Source organism: Rattus norvegicus, chromosome 20 (assembly GCF_021556685.1).
Source record: "Rattus norvegicus strain SHRSP/BbbUtx chromosome 20, alternate assembly SHRSP_T2T, whole genome shotgun sequence".
NCBI classification, from domain to species: Eukaryota; Metazoa; Chordata; class Mammalia; order Rodentia; family Muridae; genus Rattus; species Rattus norvegicus.
The window spans coordinates 11922719-11928935 of record NC_141553.1 but is presented as its reverse complement, the minus strand read 5'-3'; positions in this window follow the sequence as shown (position 1 = coordinate 11928935).

Below are 6217 nucleotides of genomic sequence, written 5' to 3'. Positions count from 1 at the left end.
CACAGCCCCAGACACACCCCCAGACACAGACACAGCCACAGCCCCAGACACAGACACAGCCACAGACACAGACACAGCCCCAGACAAAGACACAGCCACAGCCCCAGACACAGACACAGACACAGACACAGACACAGCCCCAGACACAGACACAGACACAGCCACAGCCCCAGACACAGACACAGCCACAGCCCCAGACACAGCCCCAGACACACCCCCAGACACAGACACAGCCACAGCCCCAGACACAGACACAGACACAGACACAGACACAGCCCCAGACAAAGACACAGCCACAGCCCCAGACACAGACACAGACACAGCCACAGAGACAGCCCCAGACACAGACACAGACACAGCCCCAGACACAGCCCCAGACACAGACACAGCCACAGCCCCAGACACAGCCACAGCCACTGCCACAGCCACTGCCACAGCCCCACCTCCCCAGCCCTGGCCACAGCCATGGCCACAGCACAGCCTCCCTGAATACTGATAACAGCTACTTTTATCCACAGTTCCCACAACACCACCTCAACCACTCAGTCACTTGAGTTCCGGGCTACAAGCTTCTTCCTAAACCCTGACCAAGAGAAGCTGCTCTGAGGATAGCAACAGCAATGTTCCACAGCACCACCACCCTCCCAGGAACTCAGCCTGGAAAGAGATGAGAAGCAGGCAGCCATCTGTGTGTGAGAGCTGAGCTCCCGGGGCCAGTGACTGACAGGTGTTGACAGAGACCCAGATCCAAAAAAAATGTTAAGCCTGTTTCCCAAGCCACCGTCACCCCCAGTCCCACCTTGAGAGAAGCACTCATCGCCATGGTAGAGACACCGAAGTGTGCTCTCTCTCAGAGAGAGAGCATAGAGCTCCAGGAGGAGGGTGGGAGGGACGGCGGAGTCTTTGGGGTGACTGGGTCGGCAAGTGTGCAGTGCTCAATGGATAGCTAAGGCTGGTATGCTATACTCAGTGAACGCTACTGCGCTGTCCTCAGTGATGACGACAGCTCAAACCCGGGACTGTCATAGGCTCCCCACGCCATGCGCTCTGCTGACAGCTGGCACCAGGGACAATCCTAGCATCCCTGTTGGCCAAAGGTTTGTTCCTCAGGAGGTGTCCGTCTTATTTTATGAGACAGTGTCTTTCTCGGATACCCGAGGTTCAGCAATTAGGCCAGGCCGTGTGGCCAGTAAACCCCAGAGATGGGCTTGCCTCTGCTTCCCCAGTGTGGGGATTACAAATGTACACCCAGTTTTAATTTTTTAAACATGTATTGATTGACTGATTGATTGATTGATTGATTTTATGTAAGTACACTGTAGCTGTCTTCAGACACACCAGAAGAGGGCATCAGATCCCATTACAGATGGCTGTGAGCCACCATGCGGTTGCTGGGAATTGAACTCAGGACCTCTGGAAGAACAGCCAGTGTTCTTAACCACTGTGCCATCTATCCAGCACCAATTTTTAAAAATGTATTCTTGTCTCATATATTACATTCTGATCACAGTTCCCCCTCCCTCCTCTCCTCCCAGCCTCTCTCCCCATTTCTACCTCCCCTCATTCACTCTTCCTCCATTTCCCTTCAGAAAAGGGCAGGCCTATCAAATTGCAACAAGACTAGGCACTTCCCCTCACAGTAAGGGCTACACAAGGCAACCCACTAGGAGGAGAAAGGTCCCAAAACCAGGCAAAAGAGTCAGAGACAGCCCCGCTCCCACTGTTAGGAGTCCCACAAGAAGACCAACCATAACATATATGCACAGGGCCTAGATCTGAACCATGCAGGCTCCCTGGTTGTCAGTTCAGTCTCTGTGAGCCCCTATGAGCCCAGGTTAGTTGATTTCCGTGGATTTTCTTGTAGTGTCCTTGACCACTCTGGCTCCTACAATCTTTCCTCCCCTGCACACCTGGTTCTTTGAGTGGGTTCTGGGGATCAAACTCTGGTCCTTGTGCATGTGTGACAAGTGCTTCTGTGATTGAGCGTTGTCCAGCCCCTAGCACCCATTTTCTTGAACGTGGCTACTGCAGACAGCACAGCAGTAAGATAGCATAGTGGCCGTCTTAGTGTTTCCACTGCTGTGATAAAACACCATGGCCAAAAGTAACTTGGGAAGGAAAAGGGTTTATTTTAGCTCACAGTTCCACATCAGAGCCCGCCACTGAGGGAAGTCAGGGCAGGAACCTGAAGGCAGGAGCTGGTGCAGCCATGGATGAGAATTACTTACTGGTTTGCTCCTCATGGTTCTTTTAGCCTGCCTTCTTCTAGAACCTAGGACCACCAGCCTCAGGGTGGCACCCTAACTATTTTTTTTCAAAGCCTATTTTTAATGACAATTCTTAAACACTTTAACCTCTCTGTTCACCCACCACCCACCAGAGGTAGTGGGAAAGAAAGGATATGGGAGAAGAGGACCTGTTTGGAAAGGTTCTTTGAAGCTACTTCTGCCTGTGTTGTCTGGAAACTGGCTGTTCGGCTCACAGGTTGGCAGCGGCAGGTCCATCCACTTGTGAACACTTCATGGATACAGTAATAGTCCAGTTTGGTGGAGTTGGGGTAATGGTGGCACTACCTAGCAGAGACAACCAGGCCTCAGCCTCTGCACCAGTCAGCAGGAGGGACGAACGGGAACACCAGGAGGCACACAGATAGGCTGTGCCTATCTCAGGGAAGCGAACATCATCGAAGACTCGAGACCCACAAGCGTTGCACAGCTAGTTCTGTTAGCCAAGCTCAGCCTCAGCCGCTGTCTGTGGAGTCCTATTTATACCCTCCAAACATCACACGTCCTCCACATGCCTTGCCTCAGCATGGGTCTGTCTCAGCTGACATCACTCTGCCGATTAGCCCAAGTCCACAGAAGCAGCACACCACCAGAAGTTTTTTGGTGCGTCCCTCTCTAGGGAGTCCAGACAAATACAGCTCAACCAGGCAATGAAGACAGACCAATACATGCATGTCCTTAGCAAAGAATCCCTCATCGCCTGTCCTTTCACGTGCTTGCTTTAGGAGAACTTCCTTTCTCCTGTGTCTGCTTCAGCAAAATATTCCTTCATGAGTCTGCCTTAGCCTTTCCACTTTGCTCCAACAAAAACCATCCAACACAGCCAACTTTCCAAAGAGCCCTTAAGTTTCCACTTCATGGCACTGTCTACAGTGTGCCGTGCCCCTCCCCCTCATCAATCATTAATCAAGAGAATGTACCTCAGGCTTGCCCACAAGGCTATCTTAAGGAGTGGCATAGCTGGATCTTATACCTCCACTTCTATTTAGGGCTGTTTTGTTTTGTTTTGTTTTGTTTTGTTTGTTTGTTTGTTTGAGAATTTATAGCTGGCTTCCATCGGGTCTAGACATCTCCTCCAGCATGCCTATTTGTTTGCAGTATGGACACTTGAACCCGGGCCCTCAGGCATGCTGGGTTATATCCCACTGACATATATCCCAGCCAGCATTTTAACTCGCTCTTAACTGCTGTGATAGACAGAGGGAGCCCTGTTCATTAAGGGTAACAACACACTTTGTATATTTATCTGTCACTGGCGCCACTTCTGAAGGCTCTGGTTGGTTTGTTCCCCATTCACTGGTTGCAACTCTTTCAGTTGTCACTGGTTGATACTTTGTCTCCATGTCTTAATCCTCTGAGGAACGGATACATTTTCCTTCTCAGGACCACTCTTCACTCTGAAGACCGCTTCCTCTGCAGTGCACACTTAGGGGTTTCTTAGGCTTTCACTGTTATTCCTGGGCTAGCGCAGAGCCCTCCTCTGAGCTGTTTCCTGCGTCACTACCCTGAAGGGTTTTCTCTGCATTTCCTTCAGCACTTCCACTGTTTGGAAACTTATGTCATCACAGTTCGAGGTCACTTGGATACAGGGTGTGAAGTGAGGATGGAGTTTCTGTCTTCTGTACTGGACATCAGCCTCTCCAGTAAGTTTTTGGGAATTGTTGTAGAGAATCGGGGTGGTTGTAGCTATCGGGGCTCAATTAGTTGGTTTACATGTCTGTGTCTGTATCTCGTCATGCTGGTTTTGTGTTAATAACTTTGCAATGCGTATCACTTTCAGATTTATTTATTTGCATTTATTTAATGTGTATTTGGTGGTTGGCTGCATGTATATCTATGCGAAGGTGTACACGGACCTAGAGGACAGTTGTGCTTTGCCATGTGGGTGCTGGGAATTGAACCGGGGACCTCTGGAAAAGCAGCCAGTGCTCTTACCCACTGAGCCATCTCTCCAGCCCCTCGTATTGATCTTTTTGCTCAGGATTTCTTTGGCCATCTAGAGCCTTTTGTGAAGGATGTCATTTCTATTGGTTGATTTGAATAATACAGCAATATTTACAATAGTGATTCTGCCAGTTCATGAGCATGGGAGACTTTTTCATCATCTGGTAGTTTTACTAGTTTAATATTTATTTAATTTGTTTAAATTCAATCGAATGATTAATATCTAATTAATATTTTAATTATTAATGGCTCTCACTGTTTTGTTTTGGTGGATGGGTTTTGGATTTTTTAATATTATAAAACATCAATCGTCCATATGTATGTATTAGGAGGTCTGGGTATGTATGGGCACAGGTGTTCATGGAACCCAGTAGAAGGTATCAGGTCCTTTAGAGCTGAAGTCACAGGCAGCTATGAGCTGCCCAGTGTGGGTGCTGGGAACCAAACCAGGTCCTCTGCAAGAGCAGTCTGTGCTTTTAACCTCCGAGTCACCTTTCCAAACTGTATAGTTTCCATCATGTCGAAGAGGGTTATCACGGTGAAGAGGGCTATTTCTAGTCCTACTTCCTTCCGGGTTTTTGCTGTGAAAGGACGCCAGCCAACTTGCTGTTGTCTCCAAGAAACAAAAGACATCCACAGGGTGAGAGTCAAAGAACAGAAAACAATCTGCCAAGTGACCAGAAACGGAGGACAAGCTGGCTTAGCTGATAAAGTAGATTTCAGACCAAAATTAGTAAGAAGAGATTAAGGGGAGCCAGCGTGTTTTAATAAAGAAAACAATCTGTCGAATCTATAACAATAGTAAGGACAAATACATCGAATGCTCAGGCTCCCTATACCATAAAACAAACACTGATAAACTCAAGGGATAAAACGGTCCCAATACAATACCTCACTGTCATCTCTAGATACATTATCCAAAATAAAACTCAACAAAGGACCCTCAGAGTTAAACTATATCATAGATGAAATGGACTCAGGAGATGTCCACCTAAGGCCCTACCCAGTAGGAACAGAAGGCGCTCTTGTCAGCAGCCCACAATGCTTTCTCTAAAGTAGACCAGGTTCCAGGCCAGGGGTTGATTGTAACCAAAGACAAAAGAATTTGAACTATCCCTTGTGTTCTATCAGCTCACAGAACAATAGAATGGAAACCAACAAAGCAAGAAACACAACAAAGGAACACAAATACGTGAGACTGAACAACATCCTTGAGCAACTAATGGGTTGCTGAAGAAAACAGGGGTTTGGGGGAGTTAAAAGTCCCTAGAGTGAAAGGAAAACAAAAGCGAATATAAGGTAACTTCTGGAGTGCATGGAGGAGGTCCCGAGAGGAAGTGTGTAGCTATGAGTGACTTTTTTTCCTATGTCAGAACGATCTCAAACAAATGATCCAATGGTGCATTTCAAGGTCCCAGAAAAACAAGAACAACCCCAACCCAAAAGCTGTAGGCGGGAAGAAACAATAAAGATCTAGGCAGAAACAAAGGAAATGGGGCTGGAGAGATGGCTCAGTGGTTAAGAGCACTGACTGCTCTTCCAGAGGTCCTGAGTTCAAATCCCAGCAACCACACGGTGGTTCACCACCATCTGTCATGGGATCCTCCTCTTCTAGTATGTCTGGAGACAGCTACTGTGTACTTACAGACATAAAATAAATTAATAAATAAATCATTAAAAATTATTAAAAACTAAAAAAAAAAACAAACACTGGAGACGATTTCAACACAACCCCCCTCTACATGTTCTACACATTGCCTTTCATGTGGAAACAAACTATACAACAGCCCCACAGTAATACACATAGCATGGCACGGGTCTCTGTTTCTACTCCTCTTGTGGTAAAATCAACCCTGACCAAAGGGAGAATGGCTTTACTTTGGCTCACGTTGACAGGTTGTGGTCCGTCATGGTGGTGTGGTCAAGGCTGTAGACACTCAAAATAGCTGGTCCCACAACCAAGAAGCAGGGTGTGGTGAGTGTAGGCT